This window comes from Camellia sinensis, chromosome 4 (assembly GCF_055761805.1).
Source record: "Camellia sinensis isolate YWXY chromosome 4, ASM5576180v1, whole genome shotgun sequence".
In the NCBI taxonomy this organism is placed as follows: Eukaryota; Viridiplantae; Streptophyta; class Magnoliopsida; order Ericales; family Theaceae; genus Camellia; species Camellia sinensis.
In genome coordinates this window covers 52470855-52498151 of record NC_138964.1, presented here as the reverse complement: position 1 = coordinate 52498151, position 27297 = coordinate 52470855, and the positions used below count along the sequence as shown (strand labels likewise).

The 27297-nt window shown below is 32.2% G+C and overlaps 1 long non-coding RNA gene across 1 annotated transcript; it reads right to left on the bottom strand.

Annotated features, from left to right (window-relative positions):
* Window positions 1–8119: 8119 nt before the first annotated feature.
* Window positions 8120–12505, bottom strand: LOC114257756 (uncharacterized). Its single transcript, XR_014365615.1, has 3 exons — window positions 12047–12505; window positions 8631–8878; window positions 8120–8445 (listed from the first exon to the last, which is right to left on the bottom strand). It is a non-coding gene; the product is annotated as an uncharacterized LOC114257756 (long non-coding RNA).
* Window positions 12506–27297: the final 14792 nt, after the last annotated feature.

The window sequence follows — 27297 nt, the reverse complement described above, 5'->3', positions numbered from 1 at the left end:
CATCTAGTCATAATTTCATACTCATTCGAAGCACTTTATTGGTGCTATTATATCATTCGAAGCACTTTGTTGATATTATTCGAAGCACTTTATTGCTTAGATTAGTCATGTGCTTGGTCTGGCCCTTCAAAAATTCAAATAAATATCATTTTTAAGGGCCGCGGGGGGTAATGTTGGCACCATAAATCTGCAATTTTTATTATTATTTATTATTTATATAATTGCAGGACATGTGGCATCTTCTTACTCATTTAGAGGTTATGAGAAGTTATGAAATATGAAAAGATGATGGAGAATAAAGTAGAGAACATGGAGCATGAATTGGAGGTTAAAGGAAGTTATGAAGACATAGAGGGATATGTGGCATTGTGGGAATGAAGATGGAAGAGTGGGTAGTTTTAGGTGGTTATTGGATAGTTATTGCTGGAAGTTTTTTCCACAAATATTTGCTTATAAATAGTCATTCATGGCTACATTGTAAAAGATCCAGAACTTAAATCAAAGACAATCGATTTCAATATTTCTTGTCATTTTCCTTATCTTAGGAGTAGTTTAACATAGATTTATATTTCGAAGTATTTATTTTCAGCACTTCCTTTTCGAAGTATCTTATGCACTTCATTTTCAAAGTATAGGAGTAGAAATAAGTAATTATTACTTTGATTGTTCACTCAATCATCTTTTTTTGTCTCCCTCATTCTTCTTTTAATTTTTCTTTTCTCTACACTTGGCAATTTTGAAGTCCTCTTTGTTGAGGCAAAAGAACCGTCAACGCAATCGCTTGATAATTGGCTTGAATTTAATCTATAAGGATTTTTCAATCCTTGCTAGTACGCTCGCATTTATGATATTTTCCTTCGTAGGAAAAATAAGCCAACAGTGTTATTGATATGATTGAAAATAGAAGGTGCAATGCATAGGTAGTTATGAATTAAAATTTAAAAAAAAAAAAAGAAGAAGAAGAAGAAGAAGAAGAAGATGATGAAAAGAAAAAGAAATGAGCTCCATGACATCCCCATTAGAAGGTTCCTCGAAACTAAAGTCACTATGAACAATTATTTAGATACTGTTTCTTCATTTTCATAAGTGGTTCTTAGTCTATCTATCTTGATTATATTTTTGAAATATATATATATATACATACATAAAAAGGCACTCAAGTAATAAATTTAAATTTGAATTTTTTTTTCAAAAATTCACATGTTAAAATTTTGTGTCTATAAAGACAAGTTTATACAAAATGACCAAACTACTTATATATACATTCCATCTATGATACTTTGATTTCAAACCCTAGCAATCAAAGAGTATGCCCCTCTCTCCGTCTCTCTTTCTTCCGTTTGTTTCTCTCTTTTCCTCACTATTTCTCAGCTCTCCCTCTCTCTTTCTCTCTCTCTCTCTCTATCTTCTTCACTGTTTCTATCACCAACGTCAATCTCACTACCTCACAAACCAATAGTCAATCTTTTTTTTTCAAATTTATATACTTGACTCAAATTTATATTATAAAAAATAAATAATTATTTTTCAAATTATTTATATTATTTAATTTTTTAAAACAAATGTGATTTAAACATATAACTACCGATATTTAATTATCTTGATTTTTTTACATGATTATTCTACTTAGTTCCAAAATGAATCTATTAAACTCAAACACTCACTCAAATTGAGTGACCAATTTAAAAGAATCCAAATCCAATTTATAATGGATGTTGTTTTTTTATTTTTTTTATTTTTAGAAAGATAATGTATGTTATTAATGACACTTTGTAATCTTGAGCCTAAAACAACGATTCATGTTCTTAAGAATTGTAGATTGACCAGATTGTTCTACAATGTGGTGGGCATACACCTACTCCTTTACCATCTCTCTCTCAAAACCTTGGGTCAAACTCAAATTGCCTTTATCATATAGTTTTCACTACTTTTTTGGCTCACTGCTCTTTCATTTCCCCATTATCCAAACTGGAAGTACATATGAAAAAAAATAGGAACTCAGTTTGTCTCAACACTTCTCATCACCAGGTCCTTAATTCTCTTATTGCCATTGTCATTGCCAATGCTATTGATTGGCAGCACATTTCTTCATTTCCTAAGCCTAAAACTACTTCCTCCACTGTGGTTGAGGGAAAATTAGATTGTTAGTTTATTAAATTTGGCATATACGTCATTTTGATTTTTATAATTTTAATGGATTTGATTTTGACATTAATTTTACATTTTTTTTCTCAAATTAATCTAAATGATTATAATTGTTAGTATTTTTTATGCAATTGCCCTTTTGATAATCAAAATTTAGAATATTAATTCAATGAAAGTTTGATATAAATTAAACCATTAATTGCACAAATAGTGCAAAAAACTAGCTATAAAATAAATTAAACTCTTTTTTTCTCTTTTTATATTTGTTTTTTTTTAAATTAAATTTATTCAATATTTTAGACTAAAAAATTGATTTAATATAGCTTACTCCAATAGTGAGAATAAAAAAAATTATTAATTTTTTTAAAAAATACTTAAGGGGTATTTACCAAAAATGGATTTAATATAGTTAGGGTACATTTATGCATATACAATACATATACATTATATACATACAACATATACAATGAAATTGATAATAATTAGATTAAAATACTCATTTCCTGTTAGTTTTAATTATAAATATATATATATACTAGCGGGTGGCACACACGATGTGTGTGCAATTTAAATAAGTAGGAATAAAAAAAAATAATAATAAAATTAATAATATAATGTGTACTTAGTTTAAGTGGTATGAGTCCTCGTACTTAAACTCATGGTCATGGGTTCAAGCCTTGCCCATCTCTTTGTTTAACTTTTTTTTAAAAAATAAAAAATACTGCCACATGGCATGAGGAGAGTAAAGCTTCAAGACACCATAAGAGTTTGTGTTCACTTTATAATAGTACTAGCGGCTGGGCACACACGATGTGTGTGCAAATTAAATAAATAGGAATAAAAGAAAATAATAATGAAATTAATATTATAATGTGTACTTAGCTTAAGTGGTATGAGTTCTCATACTTAAACCCATGGTCATGGGTTCAAGCCTTGCCCATCTCTTTGTTTAACTTTTTTTAAAAAAATAAAAAAACACTGCTACATGGCATGAGGAGAGTAAAGCAAGCTTCAGGACATCATATTATGTGTTCACTTTATAATAGTATAGATAGATAGATAGATAGATATATAATGGAGCGCTCAAAGAAAATGAAAAAATTAAGGTTAAAATAAACTTTATACCACAAAATCAACAATATATATCACCCAGTTGGCAAGTAAATTTTTTTTAACTTTTTAATTAAATTAGTCCAAAAAAAATAAAATAAATTAAAAAATTAATAAGATAAAATATTACATCTAAATTATAATTATTTCACTTTTACTTTTATAAAAATCAAAAAAGTATAAAAAAAAAAAAAAAAATTCAATCCAAACAAACTTGAGTAACCTGAAATTAAAATAACCAAATCGTCAAAAAAAAAACCAACCCAACCCCTAAAGGAAGAGTTTTTTTTTTTAATATTCTAAAAAAAAAACTATTTAAATAATTAACTCACTTTTTAAATTATTTGAAAAATTAACTTATTTTTTGAAATCTTATTTTTAAAACGTGATTTTGAAATTGAAATCGCATGATGAAAATATAATTTATCATGATATGGTGAAATTACATGTTCAACATGCGATTTCAAAGTGAAATTATATTTTACATTTTCAAAATATAATTTCAAAAGCTGGTTAATTTCCTAAATAGTTTGAAAAGTGGATCAATTCTCGAAATAGTTTTTTTTTTTAGAATATTAAAAAAAAAAAACTCCCTAAACAAACAGCAATAAATCTGAATATTATAATGAAAAATTATTAAAAAAAAAAAAAAAAAAAGTGAGGCTCAGATCGGAATGAGGAGAGAACGCAACTACGCCATGGCTGCAACAACAGTTGCCTGTGACAGAGAGAAGAAATCTCACACAAACCCTCCGAGTTGCCCAGCCAAGAAACGGGTCGGGTTCTCAGTGCCCGGCTCAAGAAATCCATCGTCACTGCCTCTAATTTTTCCCAGGAGAAATTATTCATTTCAATTCTCCAAGAGGGTAGTGCCATCACAGCCTCAAACCCCATTGAATGTTTTATTTATTTTATTTATTTATTTTTGGTTTGGTTTGGTTTGGTTTTTGCTTTTGGTCAAGAAAAAGGTGGATATGATCCAACCTCTCACTTGCGCACACACACACGCAGAGAGAGAGAGAGAGAGAGAGGGCGGTTGATTTTGGAGGTGAAATCATCGGCCCTGATGATCTTTGATTTTTGCAGAGAGGGTCAACCACCCACAGAAACTTCCCAATCTCTCTGCTAGGAGCCTCATTCATTCTTTGAGCCTAACCCTAATTGCTGTCTCAAAGCCCTCTATTTATGGTGCATCCAATTTACTTTTCTACCTCATTTTGACCACTTATTTACATCTTGTGGGAGGTTGTATGAGGTATAAGAGACGATCAATTAAATGGGTTTGATATAAGCGCTGGATGTTTCCTTGAAATATAGGTTATTTTTGTGATTTAAAAAATTATAAATATTTTTCTGTTAAAATTTTTTATTTAATAAAATTAATTAAAAAAATAAAATTTATAATTTTTTTATATAATAATAAAATTATTTAAATTATTAATTAAAATATATTTATAATATTATTAAAAACTATTACCTAATATGATAATTTATTAATAAAATGAACGATTTGTTATAAAATTAAAAACATCAGAGGGTGGAATGTAATTTCTAAAATCACAGAGGATGATTCATATTTTAATCAAATCTCAGAGAGTGCATTTGTAATTTACCCAGCTCCGTTTATTTCGATATAAAACATTTTGACATCATAAAATATTTTTCATATAAAATGTTTTTGCAAAATTTCTTTTTTACATTTTAAATTTTCAGTGTTTTGTTAACACCAAAAAATATTTTCAAAAAATGGTAAATTACAAACACACCCTCTGAGATTTACTTAAATTATAAATTATTCCCTGTGATTTTAGAAATTACATTATGCCCCCTAAGATTTTTAATTTCATAACAAATAGGTCCTTTTATTAATAAATTACCAAGTTAATTAACTGTTTTTAATAATGTTAAAATTTTATTATTATATAGGTAAATAGTTAGAAATTTCACTTTTTCAATTAAAAATGTTAAATAAAAAATTATGATAGAGAAGTATTTGTAATTTTCCAAACCACATGAAGCAATTCGCATTTTAAGTAAACTTCACAGAGTGTATTTGTAATTTACCCTTCAAAAAAATATTTTTCATTGTTTGGAACAAACAAAATATTTTTCAAAAAAAAAACTTAACTTTGAAAATGACATCCCACTAGTATTTTTTGAATAAATTATAAATACATCCTTTGAGATTTGTTTAAAATACAAATTGTCCCTTGTGATTTTGAAAATTACAAATACCTCATTGTTATAATTTTTTTTTACAAAATTAACCCAAAAAAATCAAATTCTTAATTACCTTCCGATATAACAATAAAATCATCAGAAATAAATTTTTGATAATCATTGAAAATTGTCAATTGATTTAATAATTTATTAATAAAATGAGTAATTCATTATGTAATTAAAAATGTAAAGGGGGTAGCATGTAATTTTTAAAATTACGAAAGATAATCTTTTTTTTAATTTTTTTTTATCAGCAAACAAAACCTTTTATTAATGAAATCAAAGCATTACATCAATAAAGAAAAAAAAGAATAATTACAAAAAATTGCACCATAGCAAAATCACAAAAATCATGTGCAAACACTTTCAACACACCAGTAGCAGGTTCACAAGATGACAATCATACAAAACATACGAAAAAGATACAACAAAGTAATAGCGTAGAACAATCAAGCCTCAATATAACAACAAACATCAACAGTTCCAACATCAGCCACTGTAGTTATACACCCAGCCATTAAAAATCAGCCCCTACAATTACCTCTCTATTTTCAAGAATAACAAAACAACCCCAGTTCCTCCAAACACTTGAGCAGAGTCAATCAACAAAGCATGCGAGCAACTGAATCCCTATTCAAGACCAACCACAAACATGTACAAGAGACAACCATGCCAAACACAACCAACTCCAACACATTATTCCTATTGAATACATTATCTAATCCCACTAATTTTAGAACAATAAAATCATAAAGATCAGTGATAAAGTTATAAAATTAACCTAAAAGAAATCAAAACAACATATTATCAATATCATGAAAATACCAAAATAAAGCAAATAGCAATTATCTCAAAACTCGTCTCCAAATGAAGAAAGTAATTCAAACAAAACATTCTAATAAGAACAATCAAGTTTCAACGTCCTTCAAATACCCAAGTCTAAATCAATATAGCTAAAACAAAGTATTCATGCACTACACATTTTTTGTGTGACATATATTTAGTCATACGTTTTATATTTTATCAAAGTGTGATCTTTGAGAGTGTGACTAAAAAGGATCATTTTTAATCACATATTTAAAGTGTCATTAAAAGACGATTCCATCACACGTTATACGTGTGATAATAAATATTTAGATCACACTTTGTACATGTGATAATAAACATTTAGATCACACTTTTTATGTGATGTATAACTAATAAAACATGTGATTAATAATGAGATAAGATCACACGTTATATGCATTTCTTATCATAGTTAATACGTGTGATAAAAAAAAGGATTCGACATAGTTAAGAATAATCAATATTATTTTTGTACGCATTTGAAGAATATAATAAACAATATATATACTATCATTTGAATCACAACCATATATTGAATGGAATAACGTCACATATTTCAAAAATAAAAGTTGAATGTTCAAAAATATATATAAAGAAATTAATAATAAAAAAATTAACTATGATTACATATATTTAAAAAATGAAAAAAACTAGAAGCACAAAGTCTTTGAGTTCTTTGACCATATTTTGCATCTCTCCAAATAATTTCTAGCCTGAAAAATAAAAATACAAATTAATCAAGAGGCAAAATTTGCCTCTTCTTTAGAAATTACAAATGCATTTAAACCAATAAAAAAATGAAACATAACAAAGAAAATTCATGCGTATCAAATCATCCATCTTGTTGTGCCCATGGGTCTATATCCACTTATCCACATGCAGGAACAAATTTGGTTATCCATGCCAAAATTGATGGGCATGACAATTATGGTAAACAAATTTCTTATTTTTTGATGACATGACAAATCTCGTAATCCATGGCGAAACTCATATTACACCTAATCCTACATTCCTAAACATGTATTAGTGTCCACATTAAGAAAATCATAACAAACTGAGTGAATATTAAATTAAATTCCTATAGAAGCATGGTTGATAGTATGTATATTGTTGTGTCCTATACATGACATGTTATGTTGTATGGTAGGATAACAAACTGAGTGAATATTTATATACAAATTAAACAACATAGAAATTAAGGGTGTGTTTGGTTTGTGTTTGTAAAGTAGTTTTTGAGATAAAAAGTACGAAAACTTGTTTGGTTTGTCTTTTTTCAAAAATGGTTTTGGAAAATTGTGTTGGGGAGAGAATTTTAAAAAAAAGTGATTGATTTGATGTGTATGAGAGAGAGTGTGATTTGGGAAAGTAGGTAACCAAACAAAATTTTGAGATTTTTTTGAGAAAAATTTGTTTGATTTGATTACTCTTGAAAACTTGTTTGTAGAGAATTTTTTCCAAAATTTTTTCTGAAAAACAAACCAAACAAGGCCTAAAGCTCTACCTTTCTATTTCTTTCTCTAAAAAACAAGTCATCTCGCCAAATGATTCAACAATTTTCATCAATTTTCGCCAAATGGTTTAGCAATTAGAAACTAACTTCTCTGTGTCTCATAATGGTTCATCAATTTTCATCTCTCTAACCCATTTTCATCTATAAATTATGACCCACTTCAATTTAAAATATCAAATTTAGTAACTAATAATTTGAATTTGAATACATAAAGATATCCAGTTAAATTAATCTAGAACGATGAAACTCTCAACAACCAATAAGAGAATTATAAGAAAATACAAAGACTTTTGCTAATGAGATTAATTAAAACTTGAACAATATGATACTACAAATTCAAACCAATTAAGTCATGAATTTCAAAATCAATCAACTTAAAGATAGAAATACAAATACTCAAGAAAAATTAAAGCCCAGGTTTCCATTTTCCCCTTTGTTTAACTACTCTCAGAAGATAACAAATAAGATGGGTTTGCTCACCTGAACAGTCTTTCTACCAGATTTTTCCTTTGTTGAGCTACAGACACATGACAAACCACTCCAAACACTTCAATTCCTCTTGGTTTAAGCTTCTCCACTGCCTTATCTACATCTTTCTGCAGAACAATCAAAACCTAGCACACAAAATGAACTCAACTAAAAATCAAAGTATGAAAAAGATATCAAGAAATTGATGTTTTAAGATTGAAGGACACAAACCTAGAAAAATTTGAGAAAAAATCAATAAACCCAGATAAATTGAGGTTTTAATATCCTAAAAAAGAAGACTAAAAGGATTGGGACAAAAATGAAAATGAACCTGTTTGCGAAGCCGAGATGCTCGGCGATGCTAGAGCCGATTCCCTAAGTGGAGGTCGTGACAATCATGGCCTTGACTTGAAAATGAGAAAGAGATATAGAGAGTACCCAGTAACTATTTGAATCATCAACAACAGAAAAACCTGTAACTGACTGCTGCCCGCTTCCAGATCCATATGGAACCTCATGTGAATGCAGCTGGACCTTTGTCTTCTCATGCATCAACTTAAGTACTGTACCATATGTAATCTACCAAAAGAATGTAGAATCTACAGTAAGCTTTTTAAAATTTCGAGATCTCTTAAATCTATTTAACCTTATTTAGCTTCCAAGAGAACTGAAAAAAAAAAAAAAAAAAAAAACTACACCTTCATGCATAAACACCACATTCAGAAGTTCAGTGATCTCAAAACCTCAATTTGTTTTTATTCTTTCTCACATTTTCTCAATAACCCTAAATAATAACCAACTCAGCGTCCTAGGTCTTGAGCTCATCATCGGCACAGGCACACGCATGTAATTCAAATCAATAACCAACTCAAGATTAAAAATAAAAAATAAAAAGTAAAATCAGTGTCCATTCATAAACACAAAACTATAGAAAAAATTCTCCTCAGAAAAAATAAAGAAAATAAAAACAAAAAAACACTTTAAGGTTTGAAAAAAACCAGAACATACTATGTTCCTGGCAAGCTTTAATTTTTTTCCTTTTAATCTTTGACCCCTCTCTCTCTCTCTCTCTCTCTCTCTCTCTCTCTCTCTCTGTGAAAACAATCAGGAACAAATACAGAGATCAAAAACATGTATAGAAACCAGAAAGATAGAAAATGGGGTTCCAAATTTCAATAATTGAGGATTAAACAGCTCCAATGAAACTTGGCATAGGGCAAGACAATCTCACATATGATGTATATATTGTCATATAATTTAAATTAATTAAGGATTTAAGGTTTTGTATACATTTATGATTAATTCTTATTGAAGTGTTTGGATCATAGATTTGGATAGAGATTTAAAAAGAGAAAGGGAAATCTAAATTAGTACCCAAATCCATGATTTAATCACAGCCTAAAAGATATCAAAAGCCACAGAAAAATAAACATTTGTGCACATAATAGTTATTGCAACTAAAAGCACAAATATCAAAACAAACATAATGAACACTAGAAATTATTCTCTTAATTACTACCAAAACTTTATACAACAAAGAGTACTAATTGCCATGTTCCAAAGTAACTAATTATTGCACCATTTAATGGTCACCCAATAACTGACACAACCCATTCACCAATTAAGGGTTAAACATTAAAAGTCATTGGACATGTTACTGACTCCATGTGCCTCTAATTAGTCAAATGCATAATATGAGATGCCACTTAAAAATGATCGTCCTGACTGTGCCGGGAAGTACATACTGCTAGTTTGGCTTGCTTCTGAAAATACTAACTTGCAAAATACAGCAGATTTAGCAACCTAGTTTGCCTCATATAGGCAAGTTGATTAGTTGGACTCCACAAGTTTAGGCATGCTACACCAAAAGCTATAAATCTAGGGGACCTAGCATAGGAGGGAAGTTAACATGCGAACACATTAGGTCATCCGCTCAAAAGAAATCAAATTAGCATTATTTCTATTGGAAAAGAAAAAGAAAAAGAAAATCAGCGTTAATCACAATGCTCTTCTTTCTATATAAAGATTCTTATGGGCATGCAGTATGACAATATATGAACCGTGCTATTCGACAATGCCAATTAGTAAATAGAACTGGTAAGCACGACTAACTAAATTTAGTATTTAAAAAGGAAAAGAAGAACAAGAAGAAAAGGGCTGGTACAAAACCTCTGTTGTTCAAAATTTCAAGGATATAATAGTAACATACCTTGTAGACACAGTTAAAATGTGATGGTCGATGTCTCTTAGTGAACCCATAACACTAAAAAGTCAAAGATTTAGCAAGAATAACAAAACCCTAATTGCCAATGTTACTTACAAAGAGCAAAAATTTCATGCACCCAACAAGAAAGATCTAAATGCATGGAAGGTAGATAATCAGAAGAATGTCTAATCATTGCCTTGCGAACTTTGGGTTCTTTTGCTTAAGGCCCAAAACAACAATCAAATGAAAACATGCACCAAGGAAAGGAAAGGCAAGGAAAAATGAAAATAAATATTGGCCAAGGAAAAAAATAAAAGACATGAAAGAGAATTTACTCAGACTCCACCATTCAAAAATCCATGCATAACACAATCCTAGTGAAACATAACATGACTAAAGATATAAAGGAAGACATCACACCAAGGAAAGATACATGCCCCGTTTGTGGGTAAATGTTAGCACCAATTTACAAAACTCATCCATGTCATATGGGTATAATTAACCACTAATCAGGGAAAGATCCATGTAAAAATGATATTGATAGTCAAATTAATATGGAATTTTCCTCATAATAATAAACAAAATAGTACAGCAATTTATGTGTGTTATTGAAAACAATATTTCTAATTAGCCCCCAATAATGACACATCAATGCTAATCGCAGGTATTTCCACAAAGGCCTCTTAAATGCTCAGATATGTCCCCTAGCATACCAGTGACAATCAATAACTCAAGCTAAAATTAGTTGATCAACCAAAATCAATAAATAGATAGGTCTTCAAGCAACCATGAAACTTTTTATTTTATTTTATTATGAATCTAAATTTGTATTGGAAAAAATTTAAGCACACAGACTGCAACAACAAATAGACTACAATGACAAACTATATAGATTTACAGATTGTCAGGTCAATCAATAGCCAACCATGACGCACAAATAAGCCACCGTTTTACTACCAATATATGTCAAGGGGGGAAATTCAAAAAGAAAAAGAAACCATAAATACAAAGATCTATTGCTAGTGTCATTTAAGATCCACTGCATGTTTTTCTCTAATAACTTCAAAAAAAAAAAAAAAAATTCTCCAATGAAACTTGGCATAGGGAAAGACAATCTCACATATGATGTATATATTGTCATATAATTTAAATTAATTAAAGATGTAAGGTTTTGTATACATTTATGTTTAATTTTTATTGAAGTGTTTGGATCATAGATTTGGATAGGGATTTAAAAATAGAACGGGAAATCCAAATTACTATCCAAATAGAGAACGGGAAATCCAAATTACTATCCAAATTCATGATTCAATCACAGCCTAAAAGATATCAAAATCCACAGAAAAATAAACATTTGTGCACACATAATAGTTATTGTAACTAAAAGCACAAACATCAAAACACACATAATCCCAATACTTTATTGAACACAACGTAAAGAAACAAAGCTGAAACAGTGGCCCAACCCACTAAACTCCCAAAATGTAGCTTCCAAGCAAGCAATTGAAACAACCCAAAAGCCATCACGAAGAGAAACATACCTGACAAATTAGAATATTCTTGTAGATTCGTGTTCACTCTAAACGGGTTCACAATCGATACAGTTTTGCTCCAAATTTGTCTCGTATTGATTCCAAATCTTTTGAGTAGAGGTGGTTTGTCATCCGACCCGGTTTCGATTCCCGAAATATTACCACCGAATTGCGGAGCCAAGAACGATGTCGAAGGACATGAATGGGATGCTAGGGTTTGTGGACTATGGCAACTAGAACGGTACCGTCGAAAGCCGCCGCTGTTGCAAATGGTGCAGGTGTTCCTCCGGAGTGGAACACCACCGGAGGGACATTGAATTCCTTGGCCATGGGATGGTTCATCTCCAGAGAGAGAGAGAGAGAGAGGAGTTGGGGTGGTTTCAAACTATTGAAAGGAAGGAAGAGTGAGGAGAAATGTTTGGGCGGGATATTGAAAGTTGGAGGAGTAAATCAGACCGTTGGATCTAATACAAAATTAATCCTAGTCGTTCTATTCAAATGTAACTCTTAAGAGCAACTCCAACGGTGAACTTCTTTTTTCATCAAATCTAAGGAAAAAAATGACGATTTTCTCAATTTGATACCACTAGCTCCAACGGTGCATCAAAAGGTGAGCATCAAAAGAGGGAGGGGCGGCCGGTTGGTCTACCGGCGGGTCGACCGGTAAGGCCACATTCCAGATCAAAGATCCAAAAGTTACTGATCAGAAATTAAATCAAAAAATCTGGACTTGAAACAGAGATTGAAGATGAATTTGAAGATTGAGGTATACTAGAGTCAACTAAATCCCAAAATTGAAGAACTAGATCTAAGAATCTGTCAAAGTTGAATCCAGACTCACAGTCTAAGTGGTGAAATCGAAGTGCATCAGAATGAGCCAAGATAACCAGGATAATTGGACAAACCTTAATGTCACGACCCAAACCCGTCCCTATGGGTTTAGCACCGTAACCGGCCAGTAATCTAAGATTACCGAAGGCCTGCTTAACAGTAATACAGAGTACAGGGGCTGGCGGAAGCCAATACAGTAAATAAACAATGTCAAATGAACTGTGACAGTCTGTATGCCAAAAAGACTTTTCATACATATATGCAGTCAGTGACAAAACAGTATGTACATATATACAATCATTCAGTTCAGGGACCTAATCCCTATTAAACAGCACCGTAACAGTCTATACAATCATACAAAACAGATACAGAGACAGACGGGAAATTAAAAACACCCCTAAGCCATAACTTGACAGGCTCGGAACCTCGCAGTGAGGCACAGTGGTTGGCTTGACAAAACTGGAGCTTACCCCGACGCTTCTAGCCACGGTCTGGTGCCTGTACACCTACATATATATATGAGCAGTGAGCTAAAGCCCAGTGAATAACGTAATGCGTAAAGATGTTAAGAATGAATGTCCTTACAGTAATGAAAACAGTTCATTAAATCAGTATTTCGGTCGTTCAGTCAGTACAGTCATATGTGGTAAATCTATTAGCATAACAATACAGTAAACAGTAGGTCTTAAAAGACCGAACAGTAAATAATGGCCATCAATCAGTAAACAGTAGTGATTCCAATAAGGGAACCGACAGAGATTTCTGTAACAGTAGCAGTAAACAGTAGTTGCTAAGAATGCCACAATACAGTTCAGAATATAGGACATACATTCATTCAATTAACAGTATCAGTTCAGAAAGCAGTATAGTTCAATTGTTCAGAAGATAATCATTTTGAATATATCTTTACACAGTTGTTACTCATAGAGTTCTGGGCTACAGTAAAGCTAGAGCGCGTCCCCAGTCGCCAACCCTATACAGTAACAGATTGAACACACACTAAGCTACACAGTTGGGAAAATAATAACTTAATCCCTAATTTTCCTCGGTGTGGTTCTACATCTATATCCTCATTAAGATGTCTTAAACTAGGCCTAAGTATGCCTAGGATGGGATGAGGATGCAAAGATGCACTTTAAAAGCATTTTCAGAATTTTCAGAAAACAGGGGTCACGCTCGAGCGTAGGTTACTCCGCTCGAGCGGACATGCAGACAAAGGTTTCCGCTCGAGCGTAGACTTACCCGCTCGAGCGTTCTGCAAAAGAGTCAAAAGTGCTGGATAGGTGAAAATCACGTTCGATTGGGCGCTCGACACCCGCTCGAGCATGAGACACAATGTCCCGCTCGAGCGTCAATTATTCCGCTCGAGGGGACATCAAAACAGTACAAGGTACTGGGAGTACGAATTTCACGCTCGAGCGCCAGTCACCCCGCTCGAGCATGAGTTCAAAATCTGGAATTTTCAGATTTGAACCTTAAGCTCAAAACCAAGTTTTAAAACATAAATTTCGATCCTTGTAACGCCCTCAAAATTAACCCATTATATATATCATTGACATGCATTACTTAAAGAAGACAATATATTAATTCATTCATCAGAGTATTACTAAATAAAGCATTACATGTAACATTGAATAAAATGCCTTACAGGCTTACATCTTTCCAAGCCAACACTTGGATACAAAAATATGAGTTCTAACTCAAAACAAGAAAAGCCCTAGGCTTGAATGTTTACATGTACTAATAAATAAAGACAATTAACTAAAGGTAGTCTTCTTCAAACCAGAAGCCAAACCCTCCCAAGCTAAGTCCTTGGAGGTAGTTTATCACCTGAACCTCAAAATGATGTTCCCATAAAGGGTGAGCCACAGCCCAGTAGAAATATTCTAAACCACATATAAGTAATGAATAAAGCAATAGCATTCAACAGATGGTTAACCAAGATAATCAATTACTTCATTTTACAGCCTCATGACACTATTGTCTAAGATACATTTTACTTTCCAACTTAATCAACATGGCTCAGAACCTGGCCGAACTTACAACAGTGAATTATATATATCATATTCACATTCTTCCAATATCAACAAACAAATGAGACTCAAGCTCAATTCAAAACACTTCATACTTCCAGATTGATACACATTTTAGTGTTGTATCAATAAAACACTTCTATATAAATAAGCACACATAAAAGTGATGCTAATGGAGTCCATCCCCTATCTCCTCCCAAACAAAATCCGGTTTAGAGGTCCATCCCCTATCTTCCCCTAAACCGTGGAGTACATCCCCTATCTCCTCCCACACAAAACAATGTATGCAAATGCAATGCTCAATCAATACACGTATTTTCTGTATCAATACAATAGTCAAAATTAATGACTTAACCAATGGGATTAGTTTCAGTTATTCCTAATCCACATGCAATGTCTACAACAATCACGACTATCCTCCACCGATAGCCCAAAATAGTTATTTCTAAACTGAAAATAACTATGCCAACAATTTAATAGACAAATGATTCCAATTACCCAATTACGCCATTTAATCAATGAATTCCCCAATTCCATGAATTTAACCCTCTTTTCCCAATTCCATGAATTACTTATACAAATTAATTCAATAATACAACTAGGGTTTTCCCAAAATTTACCAAAGTATCCCCAACATATCAAAATACCAAAACTTAGAACAAAACCTATAAAATGGAGTAGGAAATCCCTACCTCAAAGAAAACAACCCAAATGGTGAAGACAGAGATGAGTGCCCAAATTCCAATGTGCTCCAAATCACCAAATGTTCAGATTAGAATGAAGCCCAAGCCGCCCTCTATCTTTCTTACAAAGAACTTAAGATGGATTCACACTAGAAGTAGATGAACACCTAAAGAGAAGATGAGTTTTGAGGGAGAGAAGTCGGACCTAGGGTTTAGAACCAAAAAGAATAAGAAAAGACTGATCAAAACCCACTGCTGGGTCTATAAACTGGACAGGCTCGCTCGAGTGAAGACTTGGTTGCTCGAGCGACCAGACACAGAGAAACTACGCTCGAGCCAAGGAAGCCTTGCTCGAGCCAACAACTCAAAAGCTCGCTCGAGCGAAAGAAAGCTCGATCGAGCGAAGAACTCAAACCCTCAGGTCTGCAACAAGACACACGCTCGAGCGAAGGAACTATTGCTCGAGCGAAGGACGAACTAACTCGCTCGAGCGAAGAAAATCTCGCTCGAGCCAAGAATGAACAGCTACAGGTCCAAATCAAACGCAACCATTCGCTCGAGCGAAGAACCAAAAACCTGGACAGCAACACTTGGTTTCTAAACCCAACCAACCTGAAACAAACCTGCCCAACACATCCTATAATTCCAAATGAGAAAATAAGGGACAACAACAACAATTATACAATGACAGAATCTACGGAACCTAAGTCCGGATACAATAATCAAGTGGGAAAAGACCGGGGTCGCTATAATCCTCTTGGGCCAATTTTCCAGAAAACATCCCAAAACTCATAGTTTAACGTGATTCCAAAGCTCAATTGTAAAATCAAAGCCCAAGGGTGTTTCAAACAATTCAATTTCAAACCAATTTTCAAGAATATGAAAAACATGCAAACATGCATGAATTTAAACCATTTCAAAGCTTCAATTTGATGCTCTAGTGAGCCAATTGTTCCCAAAAACAAGATGAAATCATGGACTTAAGCTTAATTATGAACATGCATGTGACAATTTGCCATGAAAACAACTTAAAATTCATCAATACAACCATGCATGCATGAATTAAGTTATAATTCAACATGTGAAGCTATTTCATGACTTAATCCACTAAATTTGACATGAATCATGTAAGAACAAGTTCAATTCACAAACAAGATGGTAATTACACTACCTTAGGTCTTGTATTCAAGATCTAGGAGCTCAATTATGCACTTAAGCTTTCAATTCCTCTAAGCCTCCAAGCAAAATCAAGATGAAAACAAGTTGAACTCACTTCTCTCACTCTCCCTCACTCTCTAGCCAGTTATACACTCAACAAGGCTGATGAAATGTACAAAATAGGATGAAGGCAAGTCTCAAATGTTCCATGTAGTGGGCCACTAGGTGGCATTTAGGCAATTAAGTCCACCTAATGCAATTTAGCTTAATTTAATCTAGTTTAATCATACCAAATCACATTTTAACTAAATATGCCATAAAATCACATTAATTCTAAGGATCACAAATCATCAATCAATTTCAGATTCGGCCGCCGATAAGGCCTTCAATTCGCAATTTAAACACAAAGGCATGAACAGATAATCAAACAGTCAATAGATAGACATACAATTGAACAGATATACTTAATCAATTCAGTTCCAGATTTCAGTCAATCAGTTCAGTACTTCAATCAATTCAGTTACCAATCATAATCGATCTCAGTTTAGCAGTAATCAGTGGTTAATCGGTAAACAGTAACGAGGGTTGTTACACTTAAAACCTTCTTTAATCCTTCTACAGACAACAATTTCGCCGGCTGCAATTGTTTTCTTAAATTTGTTCTGTCAGCTAGAGGATCAACCATGTAAATTTTTTAGAATATTTCAATGATGAAACCATGTTACCTACCCTCCCTTGAGTTCCGTTCGCGTAATAGAGTACTTTTCAGATGCTTTTTGTAAAGAAAATTGAAAAGATGAAGCATAAAGTTAGTAAGTTTGCTGGTGGGTTGACCGGTTGGTTAACCGGCCGGTCAACCGGTAAGTTAAAAAAAAAAAAATTTACCCGTTTGAACCTTTTTGACCGGTTTGAACCTACCTATTTGAAAGAGAATCGGTCAACCGGTTGGTCAACCGGCCGGTCAACCAACCGGTTGACCGATTGGTCTCCTCCAATGGTCACACACAGTAATTTGGTGAGACCTGTATTCTGTTCTCACTTTGATGAATTGTTTGGTGAATTCTCAATTTGATATCGATCTGGTGCAACCGTTGGAGCACCAAACAGTAACTTTTTCACCAAAATTTAAATTTGATGTCAAGTTTGGTGAAGCGTTGGAGATGGTCTAAGACATTTTCAAAAACTGTTTTCTTTTGTTATATAGATAAGAAAAAAAGGGGAAAAAAAAATCACTTTGTTTGTTTTCAGAATTCACTTTTTAAAAATTTTATTGTTTCATTTTCTGTTGTTTTTTGTTTTCACTGAATTTTTTTAATATTTTAAACAATTTTTCTAATTTTTAAACACACTTAACATAAATACACTTAGAAAGTATAATATTTGTGAAAAAAAAAATCTTTAAAAAATTCATTAAGTACCAAAAATATAAAAAAAAAATACAAAAATTCAATACATTTTTTGTATGTTTATGTATTTATTAATTTTTTAAATATTTTTTCACAAATAATTTATTATTTAGATACATCTAAGTAAGGTACATCTAAAAAAGTAAAAAATTACTTAAAATTTATAAAATATTCACTAAAAATAAAATAAAAAAACACGAAAAACAAAAAACTCAATTTTCAGATAACTAAATTCAAAAAACTGAAACGAAACACACTGTCACACTTATTTGGGGTGTCCTAAATAAGTGCATTTTTTGTCTTTTTGGACTAAAAAGTTTAGGAAAAAAATATTGATATTTGGGTTAACTTTTTGACTTTTTATGAAAAAATGTGTATTAAAAAATTGTATAAATAAGTGTATAGGAGAAGTTAGTGATGGAATACGCCGTACGGTCGGATGCGTAAGCGCAGCGCGGCAAAGGGTAGGGGTAGGAGATTGATTCTCTCCTTTTCAGACATAAATTGGACGGTGCTGTTCGGCCCATGGGGGCCCACCACGGGTCCCGTTTTGCTAATCGGAACCGTTCAATATGTAGAAATCGTCAAGTACTATATGCTTGTAAAAAATCACGTTGATTGGATATTAATAGCTATATGATCGTGTTAGTTTTTCTTGTCAACTGTTAACTATGACACCATCCATTTTTTATACAAAACTGATTTGATCATGTAGTTACCGATTTCCGATCAACATGATTTTTTTCAGGCATATAGTTCTGGACGAGTTTTACATATTGACGGTTCGGATTATCAAAACGGGACCTGTGGTGGGCCCCCACGGGCCCAACATTTCCATCCAACTTAGTGATTTTATATATGTAATTCTTTTTTTTTTGCCCTTTCACGGTACTAAATGGTTAATTCAGCCCTGAAAATTGTGTAAATTTTGTTTGATTAAAATATTATGTATATTAATTTTTTAATATTTTTAATTTGTGAATAGTAATAATTTTTTTACTTTTTTTGTAACTTTTTGCAACACCCCAAACCAAGCCTTAGCAACTACGACTAGAAAAAAGATATAGTCACACATCTAACAAAAGTGTGATTAAAAATAAATACTATCACATTCAATTAAATTGATTGGATTAAAATATTATTTTAATTTTTTTAAGTCACACTTCTAACAAAAATGAACTATTTTAAATTTCTTTCGTGTGATTTTTATATTATTATAATAATGCCTGTACGTATTTAGCCAATTCAATCTTAGTGGGTGTTTCAAAGAGTCGTTGCCATCTCTAATAAAAGTGAACTATTTTAAATTTCTTTCGTGTGATTTTTATATTATTATAATAATGCCTGTACGTATTTAGCAAATTCAATCTTAGTGGGTGTTTCAAAGAGTCGTTGCCATCTCAATCGTGTAGAAGAGGCGCGAATATGGGAATAATTATTTTATATAAAAATTAAATTAAAAAATTATATATAATCACACCTGAAACTGTGATGAAAATAAATATATATAATCACACTTATTTAAAATGTGTGATTAAAAAAAATATTATCCCACTAATTAAATTAAGTGTGATTAAAAAATTATTTTAATTTTTTTAATCACACGTCTAATAAATGTGAGATATTTTTAATTTTTCTTATGTGATCTGTAATCACACGTTAATTAGAAGGTGTGATTAAAAAAATATATATAATCACACTTAATTGAAAAGTGACTAAAAAATAAATATTATTACATTTAATCAAATCAAGTGTGATTAAAATATCAATCTAATCTTTTTTTTATCACACTTCCAATAAAAGTGAGATATTTTCATTTATCAAAGTGTGATCTTTAACTGTTTTTGTAGTAGTGATAACTCATTTCTTTCTAAAATTTTAAAACTAAATCCGTCGAAGGTTATTGCTCTTGGCCATAAATGTCTCCCCATCATTTCATGCTCTATCAAAAAATCCTATTGGGTTTCGCAACTCATGGGGTATTATGTTAGTTACCAAGGAAGCTGAAGAAAATGCCGAGACATATAAAGGTGACGGCTAATCTTGGCCATCCTGCAACGTGCTCAAGTCCCATCAATATTTCCCTAGGTATATAGTTTTAAGCTACTTTTCTTATCATGAATATTTTAAGACAAAGCTTTAAGTTTATCTTAGATTTTAATTTGATAATAGTAATTTCTATTTTTATAATTGACGGGTTATGATGAATATTTTAGAAACAACGATTAGAAACCCATTATTAAATTAATTTTCAAGTTTAGATCTTATTTTGATGCCCATTAATTTTGAGGTCACAGTTAATTAGAAAAAGTAATTTACATTTCTATCCTTCAATAATGACCCTACATTTTGAAATAATAATAATAATATCATTTGCAAAAAAAAAAAAAAAAAAAAAAAAAAAAAAAAAAAACAACAACAACAACAACTTTCTCTACCAACCACATTTCTAAACTATTCGCCAACCTGGACTTCCCCCACCAGCACCTATTTTTTCTCCGCCGCCACCAGCACATGTCTTTCCTTTCACTCACCATCTCTACCTCCACCTCATTTCTACTTCAATTCCCTTACTACCTACCACCTCCACCTCGACCTTATTTTCTAACCCACATCAACCTACTTCTTTTCCTCTTTAACCATCAACTTCTCCCCCATTCCTTTCCTTCTCTTTCTTTTATTTTTCTAGCTCCACTTTACGTCCCACACCACTAAAACCCCTCATATTTCGATTTCCATTGGTAGAAACGCATTCCCCAATGACAAACGATGCTCCGACCCGATAGGGACCCACCCCACCCCGCACTTATAGGTGCGATTTTTCTTCAATTCTTTTCCCTATGGATTGGTTATAGTATTGGTTTGGTGAATCCCCATTAGTTTTGGGGTGGGGTAGGTGAATATCAAGTCAATTTGGTGAATCCCCATTTACTTTTTCTTCTTTCATTATAAAATAGAAGAAACAAGCAAAGCTTTTGATATAGGTAAAAGAATATTCCAACTAACCATGCTTTCTCAAATTGCTAATATTAACTAATGAAATAATATATATATATATATATATATATATACTTCCTCGATTCCAAAATATTAGTTTCTTATTCCATTTTTCATTGTCCCAAAATATTAGTCCCTTTTCAAAAATCAATAATTAAAATAATATGAATTACCTATTTTGCCTTTCTTTTAAATCCATTAACAATACAAAAAGTACAATTATGGCAATTGATATTCTCAAAAAATGTACTATCAAAGCGTAATTTTGAAAAACTAATATTTTTAAAGTATAATAATTGTACTACCAAAAAAAGTTAAATTTTCCAAAAGAGACTATTATTTTGGAATGGAAGGAGCATTATTTTTCTCTTTATGTTTTTCACATACACACTTTGGAAACTATTTTTATAAGAGCATCTTCAATGGTGAATCATTTAGTTCACCAAATTTGAGTAAAAACTCCATCTGATATCCAACACTCCAATGGAGCAATTTTGGCTATCATCAACAAACAAGTCAACCAAGGGAACGGCTGGTTAGTTGACCGACAAGGGCAATCCACTAGTTCCGAAAATTATTTTTCCCTCCATTTCTGTTTCTCTCAATTTCTTTGCTATTTGTTTTCCCTCCATTAATTATTTTCCATTCCTTTTTTCCTCCATTAATTATTTCCCTCAAAAAATATATATATAAATAGATTAAACCAATTGAATACACCCAACAAACAACGTTGTATCTAGAACCAACCTATCACTGAAAAGCAGAGCATAATGACTTCTTCAACTTCTTATTTGTTCACTAATTTTTCATCCTCCTCTTCTTCTTCATCCTCTGATGATGAAAGTGATAATGCAAAAATTGATTCACTTGTGGGTCTTTATGAGATAAATAATGCTAGGATGATATAAATGCTAACAATAAGTGATCAAACAAAGAAAAAATGTGGCTCTGTTGTAGGACATAAGTACATACATCGCAAAAGAAGAAAGGGTCATGATTGATTGGTTGCGAATTATTTTGCTGTAAATCCAGTTTATTCATCTTCAACATTTCGGAGACGTTTTAGAATGTGTCATGATCTGTATCTGCAAATTTCGCATGCCAGTGAAGCATACGACACATATTTTGTTCAAAAAAAAGATACAGCTCATATTCTCGGATTGTCTGCACTTCAAAAGATGACTTTAGCAGTTAGAATGCTTGCATATGAAATGGCAGCAAATGCAGTTGATGATTATATGCGAATTGAGGAAAGCATAACAATTGAAAGTTTGAAACACTTTTGCAATTCAATTTTCGAAATCTTTGGACCTGAATATCTTAGATCTCCATCACCTACTGATATTGCTAGATTACTTGCTATTGGGGATGTTCGTGGGTTTCCGGGTATGTTGGGAAGTTTAGATTGCATGCATTGGGAGTGAAAAAATTATCCGATGGCATGGCAAGGTCAATATGTAGGCCATTAGAAAAAGCCAACCATAATTCTTGAAGTAGTAGCTTTTTATGACTTGTGGATTTGGCATGCATTTTTTGGAATGCCTAGATCACACAATGACTTGAATGTCTTGGATCGTTCGCCCTTATTTTCTTATCTTGCCTAAGGGAAAGCTCCGCCTACGAATTGCACAGTTAATGGACACACTTACAATATGGGTTGTTATCTTGCTAATGGTATATGCCCTCCATAGGCAACATTGGTGCAGACAATCTCTTCTCCCCAAGAAGCAACAAGGCAACATTTTTCTATGATGCAAGAGTCAGCAAGGAAGGATGTAGATCAAGCATTCGGAGTGCTCTAATCCCTATTTGCAATTGTAGGTGGTCTAGTACATTTTTAAGATCCCAAAATCCTTGGTAACATAATGAAGATTAGCATTATATTGCACAATATGATTGTCGAAGATGAGAGAGACTCCTATCTTGATTTGGATTATGAAATATCATAAGCACCTTAACAGTAGTACTATCTACTACCAGTAACAATGCCTTTGAATTGTTTATATCCCGTCATTTAGGTATTAGAGATAAGAATACATATCTGCCCTTCGCAATGATTTAATTGAACGTATGTGACAACTTCATGGTGAAAAGTAACTTGACCATGTGGACAAGAGGATGAACTGTTTGTTGGCTTTTTTGATTAGGAGGTGTTTAGGGTGATTGATTTGTCACTGTTTGTTGTTGTTTTGGTAGTAAAGATTGTCTTACACCTGTACACATATATCAGTTTTGCAACTAAATGCATGAAATGAATATATAATGTTTTTGGATATGGTCTTATCTTGTTCCAGATGATTATTGGATTTCATTATTTTACTATATTTTTCGCAATTGACATTTTACTGTTATCTAACTTTTATTTGTAATGCATAACAGTTGACTTTGAATTTCGACTTTAATTATGGGAACAAGTCAATTACTAAAATTTTATTTGAAGAAATTATACTTTGTATCTAAAGTATTATTGGTCCTTCAATAATACTTAAAATCCACTTTACTATCAATATACAATTTATTGATCTAAAATGACATTGACCTTTTTCATTTATATGATGATAATAGTGTGTAATTTGTTTACCCTCTACAAAACTATTATTTGTTATCACTTTGATCTTAAAAATAGCACATTTTTTTCCACTGTGATCTATTGGTTCACAGCCAGAAAAAAAAACTACTGTAAAATAGTTACCATCTCCAAATTACAATTTGACAATAGTTGATGCTATTTTTTTTTTTTTTTTTTTGAATGTACATCAGCCATGTGCATTTTGAAGTTGATGGGAACATCAATGTATGCATTGTCATGTTCTACAAGACTCAAAACATTGAATTGGCATAAGAAGGCTCAAAACCATTCAAGGCCACACCTACCTCATTCATGATCAACCACCTCATTCAATATGTATATCTACCTCATTGATTATCATATACTGCCTCACTTATCTATAAAGCAACATCACTATGTCTGTATGTTTGTGGTGTGGACAAAAACAAGAAGCAGCACCGCAATTGCAAACCGAAAGCAAAAAGTAGAACAAGAAGCTGCACACAACTGGTCGACCGAAGGGATATCTGGCAGGACGACCGGCCAGTCAATCGGTGGCTTCACTCTCCACTTCAACTGCAGACAGGCTCCAAAGTTGAGGGTTCAACCTCTCTATTCCTTTTTCTATTGCTTACATTTTCACACCATTTTGTAACTATTCTGTTCCTTGACATTTTCAGATAGTCATGCGTAGAACCAAAAGAACAAAAAGCAAACCTAGACCATCCTCCAACCCTGTTCCACATCAACAACCACCTCAACAATAGTATCCGACTCAAGATTTTCTAACTTACAGTCATAAACAAGCCTTTCCAAACTTCTGCAGCTGACCTAGTGTCACTGGTAGAAGGCTAAATCTTTCTCCTCAATATGATACTCTGTTGGTTATCAAACTTAAAACTATGAGGTGGATAAATTTGATCAATTTATCACAGAAGGTATATCCTCATCTTGTTTCTCTTTTTTATGTTCACTTGGAACGTATATCTAAAGATGATGGAAACTATACTATTAAGTCTTATGTGAAAGGTAAACACATAGAATTTGATATCCCCACTTTGGCATGAATTATTGGAGTTGAGAAAAGGGAGATGCAAGTCTACTTTCACAATGAGTATGAAATCATTGATATTGTTGGCAACATAACTGAAGTATATTTTATTATTTGTGATAGTAAATTTACTATAAGTAATTTGCAAGCAAAACATTTGAAACCCCACCTTCGTATTCTCCACCGATACATAATAGAAAATGTCACTCCAAAAGGAGGACATTTTGATGTGGTTCTAGTTTTTAATGCTTATTTGCTCTACTATTTTGAAGTTGGCCACAAATTAGATTTATGTTATATACTCATGAAAGAAATAGTAGTTGCAAATCTTAATATCAGTGGCCGGTCATTTATTTTTGGAGCTCTGCTTACAAAAATTTTCAAAGCTTTCAAGATCAAACTTATAGGTGAAATAAAACAAAAATATCAGCTGTGATTTCAGAGTACACACTCACCCGAGCTGACGGTGGTGATTTGTTATTGCAAAGTCTAAATGCACCAATAGATGATCCCCAACATAATGAGAATGCCATGCAACCACCTCAACAACCTCGATACTGGACTTATTTTTTTTCTATGGAACAAGAATGACACAATCAACCCATTCAATGGGAAAAACACATGGCGAATCAGTTTGATGCATTTGGCACCACTCAGAACGCATTAATTCAACAATTTAGTGAGTTTCGTGTGGACACTGAAAGACGTCATGAACAAGCAACCAATTGCATTGAGCAAATTGAGCACCGAGTGACTGACATCTACCATCACTATTTCCTTCTACCACCACCTGACACTGACCTTTGAAGTTATTGATAGAGAAACTGGATGTAGTTTCAATATGTGGTGTTTTTTTTTTTTTTTTTTTTTGTGTGTGTGTGTGTGGATATACTACGAGTGTGGTTTTTTTTTTGGATGTACTAGTACTATGTGGTTTTTAATGTTTGAATGGATGTATTATTTGTAAATGGTGAACTTCAAATGTGTCTTGACAACCCTTAAAAAAAAAACCTCTAACACTGTTGTAATGGATGACATTTTGCAAGTGATACACATTGTTTCCTCACAAAAGCACTGTCACTTGGAAAATAAAATAATAATAAATGTTTATTTTTTAAAACAGTTGCAATAGATAGCAATAGCAATAGGAACCACAATATCCTACAATATGAAACAGGGCTTTAGGACTCAATTGCGAAAAAAATATGAAAATAAAAAATCTACAATATGAAACATGGCTTTAGGCCTCAATATCCTACAATGGCTTTAGGCCTCAACTGCAAAAACATGTGAAAATTTTCATATATTATCACGTGTCTCAAAATTTACATAGCTAAATATTTTAAATAACTTCCTATATTTTATGAGACAAGTTGTTATCAGTAGTAACTATTTTTCATCGTTATTTATTTCTAAAATAAAACAAAAAGTCAAGAAATATCCTTACTATGAGCAAATCAATAGTAAAATAAATTTCACATCATTACTATAAAAAGATCATGACTAAAATCAATTACTAAAACAATAATAAATTAAACAAACAAATATGAAAATTGATATGAAACTAACTGGGCTCAAAAAAGCGGTCTTCATAGAACAGTCAAGCAAATCTATTTATTGATCGAAATAAGATTTGTCGTTGAAGCTCTTTATAGTAGGACCTTTGCATAGGATTTAAATTGATCATATCCATTAACATTATTTTATACTCCTCATTTCGTTGTTCTCTTTCATTCATCATAGATAATATTTTCAGTTGTTCCTCCATGTCCTCGGCTCTTCTTCGATGTTCTGCAGCCTTTTGTTCACGTTTTATCGCCTTTTGTTCATCTCGATCAACACTTCAACAATTTTAGGCTAGTTGGCTGCCATTTCATCAAACCTAACATCGTGGCTTGCTTATTTCTTCAACTTTTCTTTCGCAACCTTAGTACCAATTGGTTGTGTTGATGTACTACTTCGTTGTTGGTCCAAATATATATTGTTGTTGGGTTCTGATGCCTCACCTTCAGTTGTTGGAGTCGAATATGGATTTGCTAGTGGTGTGGGTTTATTGCCTTGTGTTCTAATTTCATCTCACTTACAACTTTGGCGCAAAATTTTCCAACTTGTATCAAATGTGAAATGTTTTTTTTTTTTTGAATTGCATGATACATGTGCTTAACTTCAACAACTTAAAAACGAAATACATAGTAAGTATAACAAAATTAGAAAATATATATAGTATAACAACCAATAAAAATTACTTTGTCTGCCTCATTTGTTCCACTTTGTTGCCTCAATTGAATTTGTTCAAGAAAAATCACAGAACTTATTAATTGCCTTTTGCATCACAGACCAACGGTGAGATAAATAAATACGGTTTTGATTTGATTGACCATTCAATTGTGAATTAAAATAAACGAGTACCCGTTCCCAAAATATTGCCATGGTCGGACTATTACCTGCAATGAGATCTTGAGAGATGGCCAACCAAGATCTACATAAAGTTTCATCTTCTATAATGGTGAACACTTTACCACGAGGAATACAAGATGTTTTGGAAATAATACT